Genomic DNA, 14,805 nt, shown 5'->3' with positions numbered 1-14,805 from the left:
TCCCCCGCCCGGGATATCATTTTTTTAAATTTTTTTTTAATTTTTTTTAAATTTTTTTAATTATTATTCTTGTTTATTGTCAGCCCGGGCTGTGCCAAGGCTGGCTGTGCAGCGCCGGCTGCGATCGCTACCGGCGGCGGCAGCGGCAGATAGAGAGAGAGAGAGAGAGAGAGGATGCTCAACAAAGGGAGAAGCGGGGGTTCCGCATGAGCGGAGGGAAGGGTGTTATTTTTGCCTTCCTCTTTCGGAGGGTTGCACGCTTCCCGCAGCCTTAAAGGCTTGAAAAAAACCCCCTCGGTGTGATGCGCCGGGGTTGCGTGGCATCCCCCGGCAGGCGCTGGAGCTGCGGGGCTCGGCGCAGGTCTGACAGCGGGAGGGCTATTATGCTTGGTGGTGGCAGAAGCGACAGATTTTCCTATTTAAGAAGATGGGGACTGTCGGCTGCAAGTAGGTTTTTTTCGCCTATTGAACTCTCTTAATGTATCATTATTCTTACTTCTTATGCTCCGGGTCACAACACGCTAAGCTTCTTTTGTCTGTGCGTGGGGCGGGCGGGGAGGGGGAGCTGAGAAAGGAAACCCGGCAATTAAAAATATTCCTGCCTGGGCATTTGGCTTTGATGAGCAATATTCTCTCTCTCTCTCTCTTTTCTTTTTTTTTTTCCTTTTATTATTATTATTTTTTTTTTCTTTCCGTGGAGTGGCAGCTTATTCTGACCTAACGGGAAGGTTGCTGGGTGGCGCAGCAAAGGGGGCTTCTTGGAAAGTATTCTGGGTTGGGTTGTGACGTAGGCTGCCGGGGAAATCTGCCTCTCTCTGCCTCGCTGAAGTCATAAACCTGGGCATTCCCCGGGGCCGGCTTGTATTTTGCCCCCTTGTCATCCCTGCTGTCGTGGCTGCAGGGAGGCAGAGGTGGGAAATTAATTTCAAGGAGAGTTTACAAATATGAAGACTGAAAGCAAAAGAGAAGCTCCGGACGGAGTTTGTTCCCTCTCTATGGTTTTTATTCACCAAGGCGTTCTAGGTCTGCCTATAGATTCAAGTTATTTGGCAGTTTTCCGTTCTCGCGTCAGGTGACTGATTGTGAATCTCTGACCCCAGAGGGTACCGTAGATGCAATTTATTAAAAAAATGATGTCTAAAGCAGAAGTCTCCAATTAGGTTGGTATTTTTTAACATCTCCTCTGCTTACTGAAATAATAATTTTGGAGAGCCAGTAGGCAAGAGCCTTTATTCCTAAGACTATCCCTTTCACTGCAAGTTCAAAACTGTAAGCAAATTCAGTATTTTTTAAAATTACATTGTCTACGCTGCTAAATAAAAAGGCTAAGCTTAATTTTACACAATGGAATTTAAAAATCAAGTTCTATTCTGGGCCCCTGAAACACAACACCCAGTGATGACCAGCTTGTCTGTTTTCTCTCACCTTTGCCAGGCCATGAAAGTCTGGAGTCCCACCTCGCATCCCCTCTTCTATTTTATTTTCAGATCAAATACATTTTTTTCTCATTTTCCTTTCCTTCAGAGATTTCAGTCAGAGCTTGAGTGCCTTGCTGGTCTTACCTTTGTTCATTTGGGGGAATCACACCCTCAACTGTGAATGTCTCTGTATGGCCCTATACGTGTATTTATATTCATGTAGAAGCAACCAAGCAGGCATCCTAATAAAACAAGGACGCCTGCAAATAAAATCAAGAAAGGAGAGTTATCATGACCTATCTGTAAGCAGTTCCTGGATATCTGAACATTACTGGAACAATTACATATAAACCCTTGGAGGAAAGGTCGTGCATGTATGTAGAATTTCCCCCTGCTGGACAATGGAAATCTCTTGTCCAACACAAATGAGAAAAGGTGATACTCAGCGCTCACACAACATTCAGCTCTGAGAAACAAACACTGCCCAACCCCTAAACCCATGAATCTGGTGTCACTACCCCATCACAAAAGGCAGAGGAGTATTTAGGTAGGCCTGGGGGGTGGCAATGGTTTGTAGGAGCTATTGCCAGGGCAGGGGCAGTGCCTGTCAGGGGCTGAAGGCTCAGAAAACAACCTGTTGACAGAACAGGGATGCAGCCCCTGGCCCACAGAAAGCCAATGGCAAAGCTCCTATTGACTTCAAAAGGCCTAGGATTTCACCCAGGAATGATAAGTTCTAAGGGGAGAGATGGGATTTTCATCAGACAGTAATTGTTGGTAAGCCTTAAAAGCCCATTCTCTCATTTTTTTAACTCTTACTAATAATTTAAGAGTTTATTAATTTATGACCATTAAGAAACATCCTCACTGTTTCGTTTTTCCCTCTCTCGTTGTTATCCCACACAGTTGAGCTTGTCCAGTCTGCAGAGAGAGCCACAAACAGTAACAGATTCCCAAATGGTGAATCTCTCCCTCATCCTCTCCCTCTTCTTGTCCAGCACTTGATCTCACCATAGGTAAAAGCAATTTCAATTTAAAATTAATCACTGTTGGCAGCATAAGCACTTCCTCTGCAGTAACAGGATGGATGAAATTACAAGTTGGACTCTACAGTCACAAGCTAGTCAAAAATAAGCAAATATTCAAATACTTCATTAGGAATTATTCTCTCCTTGAAGCTTTAAGATTTGCTGCTCGGCTTTGCTGTCAGCCAGAGAGATTTGCTCCTGATGGTGCTGTAATCCACTGCTGCTGGTAATTAGACATCATTACTGCTGCGTTAAAGGGAAAGAGAGAAGGAGAGAGGACAGGCTGGGGCTAATTAACTACTTGATTCTAATGAAAGAAAGAGAGCCTGATAGCAACTGGGAGGTTGCACCGGAACAGGCTAGATGTACAACACAGACTTAATTGAAGCAGGGGTGTCTTGCAGTCTCACTGTAGCTGAGGCTTGGTCTACTTTCATATTCTGTGGGCACTAGCACACGAGGTATTATTCTGTTTTTCCCTTGCCTGGCTGGTAAGTAGCTCAAAATCACAGGCCTACCTCCAATATCAAGTTTAAGCATGCCAGCAAGGAGAATGCATAGATGATTATGTGCTGGATTAATCTATTTTACGGGTATGGTCTCCTCAAGAGCAACAGGAACAAATCAATTTCTGCATGTTCACATCCCTCTGTGGCCTAGGAGATGCACTTTTGGTCACCAGGCAACAACATCCCCTGCAAAACAGCCATTTTAGGTCCAGAGCGGGACAGAGCACAGCAAGGTATTCGTACATGCAACCCAGCCAGTATCTCACTTCTGCAACTTTTCAGATTGCTACTGTTATCGCTGTAGGTTTTCTTTCATTAAGCCCAAGCTGCACTTTATGAAAGTGGTGAAATTATGCCTCTCCTAAACGCACTGTATAAATGTGTTAGGCCAACGAATATGCCAAATGGCTGACAGTATCGACTTCTAATGGTTGGTACTCACAATCCATAAGGAGGTGTGGAACTAATATTTCTAGTACAATACCTTTTCTAACCGTATACTTTATTTTTATGTTTTTTTCTTTTTTTCTGGGTATTTTCTGTATAGTTCTTTAACTGAAATTATTTATCAATTGGCAACTTGAAAACAAATATCTTTTCACCACTTTTCTTTCTCTTGCTTGATGTTGTCCATAGACACAAATATGGCTCCTAAAATCAGCCTTAATTCAGAAGTATGTCATAAAATAATGTCCCAAGCTGTATCATTGGATTCTAAGTAGAACTTTCCTTTAAAAACGAAGGGCCAAGATGACTGCAGGATACCTTTCAAATACAGAATTTACATGGCATTAGCAAACTAATAGAATATAACCTCAAAGGCCAAGTTCAGATTGCTTTTATGTATTATTAATGTGAAATGACTTTAATGAAATCACAAGCCTGGTAATGTATGAATTTTCCTATGTCTTCTTTTATATATTCCAACTATAAGCATGGAATGAACTTTCATTCAGAACCCAAATTTTGTTCTGTTTAGTTAAATCTTTAGATCTTCCAGGAGGATCTGGTACCTCTTGGATGGCAGCTAGCAGACTGACCAGCGAGGCTCTCTGCAGGTGCAGGGCTGTACTATTGAACCTGATTACAGGATTTAGGGCTTAAAATTACAGGCCAGCCCGTTCCATGGAACAGGCTATATCCCAGCCCACATCTTGTTCATTTAGTGGTGAAGAACAGTAGACGGACGCGTGGATTTATTATTTGGTGTGTTTGGTTTTATATAAATGACTTTGCTTATGAACAATAGAAGAAATAGATCACAGTAAAAATAGCTTATGCTTTAAATCATCTTATGTTTTAAATCGTTCATTATTTTAGGGCATTTTATAGCAATCTGAAAATATGCAGCTTTGCTTCATTGCGTTTCTCCCCGTTTTTGTATCCCCGTGGATATAAAAATGGAATAAAAGGGTTTGTCAAATATATATTGGTAGCTCTGTAGCCTACTGAACTGCCAGCACATAATGGCAGTAAGTACCACAGAAAGGTGATGCTGAGGGTGAGCTATAATTTATCCCAAGGCACAATTCTGCGGTAGTTTAGAGTCCCCCTTAAATGCACCTTCCAGGCTCAGAAGCTGCCCTATCCCTCCCGTTTTAAGTGCCCACCACGTTTTCCTTCACCCCAGTTCAGGTCTGCAGAGGGAGAAACTGTCTCCCCCAGTTCCCCAGAGGCTCTGCCCTGCTGTCTGCAGCCCTCCCGACGGACTCGGTGAGGAGGGATGCCGGTGAATCAGGCAGACAGTGCTGGGAAACGGTCACAGCAGATGGAACAAAAACCCGTTTAGTTGGCAACTCTTAATGCAGGCGTTTAACGAAGTGTTCATGAATAAAGAGAATAACTGAAATTTCAAAATGTTGAAGCGGCCATATGTAAGGCACCATCTCCACACGCGTGTGTGTGTGTGTGTGTGTGCGTGAGGGAGGCAAAGGGAGAGGAGGATCTGAGACTTCTTGGTAACAATGTTAAGCTAGAAATTTCCAAAGAAGCATGAGCCAAAGAGAAAAGTTTCTAAAGAGGGAGCGCTTTAAAGCGCTGCTTCTGCAAAACTAGAAACGGTTAACGTTACTTTAGAAACATTTAATAGGGTGGAGCAGCACCACCACAAAACCTACTAGTGATATATCCATCCCATGCACATAACGAGACAGGGTGACAGATTCAGTGCCATCCCCTGGTGCAGGCCAGGCTTGTGGCTCGGAAGCCCAAACCTTTCCAGTGATCCAAACTAAAACCTCCTGGTTTAATTCTCATGCTGCTGTGAACCTTTGCTGAGAAGACTGAGGCGACGATGAACTTGGTTCTTTGGTGTCTTACCCTCAGCCTCTTGTCAGTGAAGCTGCAATGGATTCGGTCGTGATGCAGCAGGGCAGGGACTCCACTCCAGACACTTCAGCCCTGATTTTCTTATCATAGAATCATAGAATCATAGAATGGTTTGGGTTGGAAGGGACTTCAAAGATCATCTAGTTCCAACCCCCATGCCATGGGCAGGGACAATTTGTGCTAGACCAGGTTGCTCAAGGCCACATCCAGCCTGGCCTTGAACACTTCCAGGGATGGGGCATCCACAACTTCCCTGGGCAACCTGTTCCAGTGTCTCACCACCCTCATAGTAAAAAAATTCTTCCTGAGATCTAATCTGAATCTTTTTTCTTCCAATTTAAAACCGTTTCCCCTTGTCCTATCATTACCCTTCCTGGCAAAGAGTCCCTCCCCAGCTCTTCTACAGGCTCCCTTCAGATATTGAAAGGCCACTATAAGGTCTCCCCGGAGCCTTCTCTTCTCCAGGCTGAACAATCCCAGCTCCCTCAGCCTGTAAATGTCATCTTGTCTTCTTCTACATGTCTTCTTCTACATGTCTTGTTCCTGTGGCTCCATAGCTCCGTGACCAGTGGAGAAATAAGCAGGCATTTGCTAGCAGGTTGGCGCTAAAATGGGCTGTTAGGCATCGGTACAGCTTAACGGGGCTCCTTCTGATCTTTTTATGGAGACTGTTTCTTTCACTATCTTTTGGGGTGATCACCATTGTTCTTCTTGAATGCTCTAGGCAGAAAGGAGGCACAATCCGTAGAGACTACACACATACATACACAGAAAGACCCCATGTAGAGCGGCCTTACCATGAACACAGGCCTCTCTGAGAAGGCCACTGCTAGTGCTGGATGAAAGTGGGAGTTAATGATTCAAATTTTGTTTTACACTATAGAAATAAATTAAAATTGGCTGACATCAAACCCTGAGTTTTGGTCTGCTGTTGAAAGGGGGCAATCAGCAGCTGTTGGTTTTGGTCTGAAGGAAGCTATTTGGGTCCTGGTCTTTCCCCATATGCAGGATACACCTGTTGAGAGTTTGCTGGTAAAAGAGGAACAAAACAAGCAGGGCAAATGTTGAAGAGAGATATAAATAAGGTAGATGGGGAGAAAGATCATGAGACAGAGTGGCAGGAAACACCCTCCAGGAGGATCCTACCAGATTCTGCAGCCTCCCATGCACCACAGAGCATCACAGCAATCTTTTGTTCCTTGTGGAGTAGGTTGACCCTGATCAACAAAGCCTCCAAAATGAGGAGAACTTTCCAGGACATAAAAGATGTTTTGATCTTGCATATGTCATTTTAAACCTGCCAGAGACTTCTCTGACTTCAGAAAACTCAGGAGATACTTGCTGCTGCATATGAGTTGTTTGCATTGTCCTACAGCAGCACTGAAAACGATCCTGTAGCTTTCTTAAATTGCCTTTTTGTTCTATTTAAATAGATGCGCCTCAAAACCTTACCTTCCCACTAGCGAGGTATTTTTTAATGGTTTATAAACATAAAATATCCAGGTAGGTGTTGCCAATATCCAGGAAAGACTTGCTACACTGAGCATTCTTCTGGACGCAGATGGGTTTTCTCAGTGACGATCAACTTTATCACAGGTAGTTGTACAGGCTTCTAACTGCTTATTCAATAATTCTGCAAGCTGCAAAACCTGACAGTTATTACATACGTCTGCAGGGATTAAAGCTAGTTGTTGAAATTGAATTGTGGGGCTTGAACCATTTAGTTGTATATGACGATACTTTTCAAGTTAAGGGGCTAGCTGTAGGGAACATTTTACTTTACAAATCTGATCTATGTTAGATTTAACCTCAAGTAAATACTTTTTTCAGATATCAATATTCTGTATAGACTTGGAAGGACAATTTTTATTAAATGACCTACTTGAGCCTAGGATGAAACTCATTCAACCTTTTTCACTGGAGAACACTGTAATTAAGCTCCTCTGGGAAATGAGAGGTTATATATATTATATTGCCAGTAAGATCTGTGTCTGAAAGTTTTGTAAATTTTGTTATCTCAAAGTTTTTAATACAACAAGAGATGAACGTGATAACATTTTGCCAGTATTTAAGAAAATTTAGGGGGTGATATCACTTGCACTTAAGTGATTTATGACTCTTAACTCACCGTTCAATTTCTAAATGTGTATGTTTTGTGATTGCTCGCTTTGTTGCCTGTGGACTCACGCATACTGCTACTGGTATTGCCAGGTGGATTTTGTGGAAAACTTTTGTTCAAGGCAGATCCAGAGCTGAAGGAACTGTCACTAAATCATGACCTACCTGTAGGGTAAAGCAGCATTGTGCCGGTGTGTGGGGAATCTAACTTGTGAAGGGACGAATGTTCACTAGGCTGAGCTGACAGGAGCATTAAGCAAGTAATTATACAAGCATTTAGATACAATAAGCGAAGAATGGGTAAGGTATGGCCAGAGGTTTCAGCAGACAGGAAAGACAAGGAGTATAAAAGGTTTCACAGAACTTCATTTTTAGTGTCTATCTTCTCTCTTGTGGGCGATGAGGAAATGCCTGCCCTGGGTTTGCATTTTTTAGGTGATGAAACTGAAGAATGGTCAGAAATAGACGGATAAAAAAGAGGTGATGGCAAATCAAGATAATAAACTGTAGTGCAACACCAGGACTAATACAAATCCAAGAATACTAAAGAACTTAAAAATGAAGTAGCTAAAATATTATTAAAATAAAATAAAATAAAATATTAAAATTGCCACTACGGACGGCAATGATACTGGAGGATGGCCAAAAATGTACTAGAAAGAGAAAAAAAAAAAAGTGGCAAAGATAGGTCATAGAAATGACAGACCAGTGAACCATATTTCAACACCAGAAAAAAAAATCAATAAGAAAATCATTAAAAATAGAGTTGTTAATTGTCAATATGAACTATACCTGCTGGGTTCAACTAGTTTGGATTTTGTAAGCGTTCATTATGTTCCTCTAACCTGTTACGTTCAGAAGCCTTTTCAATGATTTTCAGGTGACCATTTGGTTCTGGCTTCCTTCTGAAATGAAACCAATCTGATACTGACTTTACTAAAGCAGGGCTGAAACTTTGGCTATGATGACAAATTAAACCAGGTGAAGAGTTGGGAAGCCACAGTAAGCACTTGAGAGAGACACAAACGCAGTCCAGTGTGTGTATATACACACACATAAGCATATATGTACACTCAGAAAACTCAGACAAATGAAGGGATTTCAGCACTGGATGGAAATGCACATTAATTAGGTTAAGCAAGTAAGGCAGGGAAAATAGAAATAACAAAGGAAAAAAGGAGAAATCATGGCAGGCAGAATTCCCTACAGGCTGTTGCCAGATGATTTACATTTTATGCCATTGTGACATTAGCTTTTTGAAAGGAAAGGAAGAATTTAAGCTTTTCAATCACATTTAAAATGTATAGAATTAGTATAACCTCTCAAGGGAAATATTTAGGAATAATTTCAAACAAATCAATAAGTGTATCTTCAATAAGCATAGCAGGGAGAGCAAAACTAGGCATTAGGAAAAGTATAGAGAATCATATTGAAAACTTATTTTTCTCGTTAATTAAATGGTATGTCTTTGCCTTTAATAACATGCTTAGTGTATTTACCTCATCTCTAAAAGGTCATGACAGATGAAACGTCCAGGAAAGGTAACTAAGCTAATTAAAGAAAAGGGGTTCTTATAAGAGAAATAGATTTTAATGGTTATGTCACCCAGAAAAATGAACATTAAGAGAACATGCACAGTAGAAAACAGACGTGAAGATGTAGAAAGAAACTGAGAGAAATGGTGGGGTGTAAATACTGATGAACAGCAGAGAGAGAAAATTCAGCAGCCACCCTTTTTAATCCTATTCTACCTTCTAAGGCTCTTTTGACAACCATCTCAAAAGGTAAATTCAAACCCGGGCCATTGTTTCATAACCCGTAGTGCTGGGAGTAGAAAGTGCATTGCAGCCCTTAGAGAAACTCTGGTTGATTCAGCCAAAATTTCCTCCAAGGATTTTACAAGAGGATGATAGCTCCATGGCTCTCATAGGGAGGCAGGATGCTCTTTACGTCAGTTCAGCTTTGCTGGCTGGAGCAGAAGTGAGGACAAGGTCACGTTCCTACCCTTCCTGCTCTGTGCCCATGGGAGCCCGGGCACTGGTGGTGGCACTTACCTGCTGCCTTGCTGCTACCCGGTGTCTTAGAGCATCTCCCCAGGTGTTTTCAGGATTAGTTACCTTCCAAGCCCATACAGACAACGCAAAGAAAGACTTCTGGAGTGCGATGAAATCCCAGCACCTTCCCTTCCTCTTTGTACTGAATTTTAGTACTCTGGGTGGTCTCAGCCTTCATGCCCTTGTTTCATGAATAGACTATTGTTTTAGGTATGTGTTCTTAGGTTGGCTGAAGCTAGCAGAGGACAGTAATTACTGCGCAACGCACCTGGACGCACTGTATTTTGTTTAGGGATTCATTGGTTTATTTAGTAATTACTGAGCTCTGAAACAACTTTTGCAGGCTCCCCCGGAGACTGAGTCTAGCTGGTTTGTTGGTCAGTTTGACTGTAGCAGCTTCCATGGCTCATTGCTGTAGTGCTACTACTAGTCTGGAGGGGCTACTAGTCTGGAGGAAGGAAGGGGACCATCAAGTTTCTGAGCTCCAGCACTATCCTGTATGGACCAGTGCATGAGATTACTGTGATTTATATGGAATGTTTGCAATGAACCGCCTCTGTTTTCCAGTTTACTCTGCTTGTGATGAGCTGTAATGTGCTGTTTTCACCTCTGTATTTTTGTCTACCTGTGCTAGTATATTTCGTGTGTACTTGCTGCAACTATTACCAAACCCTTACTATGATGAGAAGAAAAGAAAAAAAAAGAGCTGAATTGTTAGAGAACTTATTGCAAATATGAGAGGAAATTAACTCATTCAGATGATGACAATTTCTGGGAGACTTCGCTTTTGACTACTCTGACCAGCAAGTGTGGCAAATATATAATTAGATGACTTGTCCCATTGCAATTCTCAAGAAACGGCAGTGGAAAAGAAAAAAAGAATGTAACTCATTCTTTTCTCCCTTAACCTAGATATAGTAATAATTTTTTTAATGAAATCTTTTGATAACCTTTATCTTTTTTGTATTCTGAGAGTTCAGCAAAGCCTCATGGCCACGGTTGCCATAATACTCAAGTATTTAACTCGTAGCAAGCAAACAGCTCAGTCTTCTTTTAAAGAGTGCTATATCCCAATTCCAGGCATCTGTCTAAACCCTGTAGTTCGGACAGACCACATCTATTTACCCCTTTTTGTCTCAATTTGGGCTTATCCCACAAGGAGACGGGGTAGCAAGTTCTGTACGGATGCAGCAGCAAAACCCAGAACTTCTCAAAAAGACATATATTGTAAATTCATTGCACTTTGCTTTTTTAGAAAACCTACCCGACTCCTCTGCTGTGTTTTACCAGTGCACAAGGCCTGGCTATCATTGTTTTGGTGTAACTGAGAGTTGAATTGGGCATATGGTGAGCTTTCAAGGAGTTTAATTTGCACCGAAGCAAATAATAAAGCAATATAAATAAAGCTAGGTCTAGAGCTGAATAAAGCTGGTTAAAATAAAACTCCTTTATTTTTAATTGCCCTTCTGTATAGCAGATTCGAGTATTATTCTCTTCAAATCAGCCCAATTTTGGCAAGATACGTCAGACTTTGAGGAAACTGTGGAACTGAAAAGATTGCTTTACCTCTATTCCTAACTGAACCCTTCATTTTCAACTGAACCAAAAGGACTGCTTGCAAAAACTGAGTAGGAAAAAGCATTCCTAAATAGGAGAAAGCAGGTCAAATTTTATTACTAATAATAAGTAGAACATTTTAATTAATAGAATTCTAATGAACTATGTCTTTTCCGCTACTTATCGTTGAACTTTAATGAATTATAGGTAATTACCAGATTTTTTTTTAGAAATTTAATTCTTAATAAATGCAAAGTCAGGAACAATTTCACATATACAGACTTTAAAAATTTCAACAAATTTGCATTATGACGTTTGCTGTAATTTGAAGGCAGAAAAATAACCAAAGTACAATATAGATGGTTATGTGAAAAAATTTTAAAGTGAATTAATACTTTGCCTAACAGGTCCAAAGAGTAAACTAACAAAGTTACAAAAGAAATGGAAAACTGTAGCTGTAGGAGGTTGGAAGGAGTCAAGCCGGTGAAATCTGGGAGGCTTTGAAGGACCAGTTCTGTCATCCTGATTTGCGCTGGATCCAATCCCCTCCTGGGATAGGACCAGCAGAAGGTCTGTGAATCATTTTTTTGGCAGGAAGATTATGCCCCTGTTTTGAAGACATAACACAGGCCTTGGGTGATGCTCAGGCTTTGTAATGGCCGGTGCCCAGGGAAGTCAGTCCACCCACAAAGCATCCGCCGTGTGCACCCAACACCCCGACCAGGTGGTGCCAGTTGACTGGGTGGCAGTGACTGAATTCTCAATAGGATACATCCAGATAAAGTTTTTCTATTTGTAAGGAATAAATTACCTGTAACTGCTATCCAGTTTTGCCACAGCCTATTCCAATGTGCTAGACCGGCGCTAAATAAGTGTATAGACATGTTTATAAAATATATAAGAATATCTAGAAAATACAGCAGGGTCAAATTCAGTTGCAAAATATACTACTGAGCACCCTGCTCCCATCCCTTTGGTTTTAATCTTTGCAATGCCAGAGTTGCACTCACCACAATGCAGTGTACAGACAGCTCTCCGTTGTAGAAATCCCCATATTCTGATTGTTTAGGGAGGGAAAATCCAAACTGGAGAAGAAGCTTGGTCTTAGTCCTTTAAATTCTCCATATATTTAAGTTGATTAAAAGTGCATCTCTCACCCTTTCTCCTTCCCAACTAAACATACACAACACATACACTCACACTCAATTACACTGTTGAGTTTGTTTGTTTAAGTATTTTCCCTTTTCTATGGATATTGCATTAGGACATCTGCTACAGGGAGAATCCAGATCTCTTTCCCTTTTCCCCATCTCTTTGAACTATATTTGCATTACAGCAATCCTGCTTCTTATAAGACTAGAAAAACAAATGGAGTAAAGTGTTAAAGCCAATCAAAGATAAACAAACTTTGGCTTAATAGCTCCCTGTGAACTCATCTTAAAGCAAGGAAGTCAGCTTTGGGAGAGGTGGAGGCTGGGGAAAGTAAAATAAGCCCAGAAAACACATATCACACATTTCACAATGACAATAATAATAAAACTAATGAAGTAAACCAGGTTAAAGAAGGCTGATACTTCCTGTTAATTTGGTAATAAAACTGCTATTGATCTTCAAAACCAGTATTTAAGCAGCTTAAGCATACCTGTTGGCCACCTACAAGAATGAAACAACCTTAAGATATTATCGACGTAACAATTAAAGCTGCCTAGAAAATGAGAAAATGTGAGGAAGATGAGACACGTTTTTTGGGGGGGCATTTTTCATGGAAATTTGATTTCAGCAACATTGTGAACAAATTCTATGTCTATTCCCCAGCATTTATTTCAAATTGGAGTTTATTAGTCAACATTGAATTTAATGAGTATCACAGCATGATATAGCAGAAAGTAGCTAAGCAGAATGTTGCTAGACACTAAAAAGCTTGTCGTTATACAAATAGGCAAATAATTAATATAGATACACCTCGCAATTTGAATTTGAATGTGTTCGCCGTTGTGTTATAGCCCCAGTATCTATTTGATGTCTGTGGTGCTATGTGTTTTCTTCAAACCTCGCCATTTGTCTTTGCTGCTGCAGATTATTAGTTACTAATAGGCAGAGAACCATTTTTTTTCCTGTGTTGCCTTTATTTTCAGACCTCAGGGCCTGCTGCTTCTCATTTTGAATTCAAATCCAATGGCAGGTGCCAAGATTCAAATATATATTATCTATGGGCAGTAGGATCAGCCCGTTTGTGTAACATCAGTTGAACTGAACCACTCACTGTGCTGGCTGCATTTTAATATTTTTAATCTTTCTTTGGAAGGCATGCTATTTTGGTGAGCAACCAAATGCAGTCTAAGCTGCACACAAGAGGAGATCTGCAAATGGGTTTCTAAATGTAGGCTTCTGTAAAATTAAAAACCCAAACCACAAACCAAAAAAACTTACAAACATGAAGCTGGAGAATCTACTAGGTCCAATCCACCCACTGCCATCTGGAGCAATAAGTTATCTATCTTATTTATCTAAAGAAAACTTTGGACGTGACATGAGCTGAAATGAGGTGAATAAGTTGAGCTGAAATAATTTGTACATTAATCTTTTAAAATGTCCAAGGCCAAGGCGGCCGATTTTAAGAATTGCTGAATGACATTACCATAATAATGTGAAATAGACCATTTCAAAGGCAAAAAACTGTTCCCACTAAAGTCAATAGCAAAATCCCACCACTACAATAGTGGTGGGATTGGTCTGCTAAGTAGCAAACCATGCTTTAAAAAAATCAATACTTCAATTTTACAAGGTAATATGGATAGCAGTATAGTTGCCTATTACCAGACCCTGTAGTCTGTGGATTTTATCTCCCTAATAATACCGAGGTTCAGCACCTATCTTATGAATCATTGAGGGGAGAGACATAAGCCATTTCAAAGCGTTTCCCCTGCCCTGAGCCGAGGAAGCTCTCCAGAGGCGGGATGCGCTGCACCGAGCGTGCCTCCATCAGCGAGGATTACTCTGAAACGAATGACTGCCTCCCTCAGAAAAAAAATAATAAAAAATATATATAAATAAATAGCAATTATCGCTGCAGATCTCGCCCTAGCGTTTGACGCCCACAACTTCCAGCTCTTAATACATGTCCACAATAAATAGACATGCCCCGAAACGGGTCGGGTTTTCACCTCGAACCACGCCACAAGAAATAGGGGTGACTTTTGTGTTGCATTTTCCTGGTTCGTTTTGAGCGCTGGGATTCAAACCAGAGCTCTAACCCGCACGCTGCTCTTCACACAAAGGGTGTATGGAGATGCCAAGAGGCACAGAGCCGCACTTTGGGGAAGGGGCTGTATTTTCCCTCACGGGGCCGGCAGCCCAGGCCATTTTCATTCCCTGGAGCTGAAACCATCCCTGGCAACACCCACATTTTCCGGGTCCCTCTGCTCGGGGGCACGCCGTACCCCCCAAAACCCCATGCGTGATGGGCGCTGAAGCGGCGACAGGCCGTGTCCGTGCGTGTCTGTGTCCCACCGCGTGTCCCCCCTCCCCCGCGGCCGTGCGGGGCGGCGGTGCGGGGCGGGCGGCGGTGACCCTGACTCCATCGGACATAATGAGCGCAGCGGTTCGGCCGCCGGCAGACATTTCCTTCCCCCCTCCCCCTGCAGCCATATGGTGCCGCACACAGCCGCCGTGCGGGGTGTTTCTCTGCCTCTGTGTGTCTGTGTGTGTGCTGTTGTTGTTGTGGTGGTGTGTCTTCCCCCCCACACACCCCCCCGCCGTTCTCCCCGCGTCCCCCCGGGGGGTGCCCGCCCGG

At 42.0% G+C, this 14,805-nt stretch overlaps 1 protein-coding gene across 3 annotated transcripts in view; it reads left to right on the top strand.

Moving 5' to 3' along the window:
* Positions 1-14,805, top strand: part of NOL4 (nucleolar protein 4) — a 208,338-nt gene that overhangs the window by 901 nt on the left and 192,632 nt on the right. Inside the window, exon 1 of one of the 3 annotated variants that reach the window (XM_014937022.1) lies at positions 318-447. The exons of the other annotated variants lie outside the window; for them this stretch is intronic. The gene's annotated coding sequence lies outside the window, so the exon portion shown is untranslated. Of the gene's footprint in view, positions 1-317; positions 448-14,805 lie in introns of those variants that run through there. 3 annotated transcript variants of the gene reach the window in all.

The sequence above is a fragment of the Calidris pugnax genome, unplaced genomic scaffold (assembly GCF_001431845.1).
Source record: "Calidris pugnax isolate Ruff unplaced genomic scaffold, ASM143184v1 scaffold51, whole genome shotgun sequence".
Lineage (NCBI taxonomy): Eukaryota > Metazoa > Chordata > Aves > Charadriiformes > Scolopacidae > Calidris > Calidris pugnax.
Note: the sequence above shows the minus strand (reverse complement) of the source record. Positions and strands in the feature narration are given on the sequence as shown.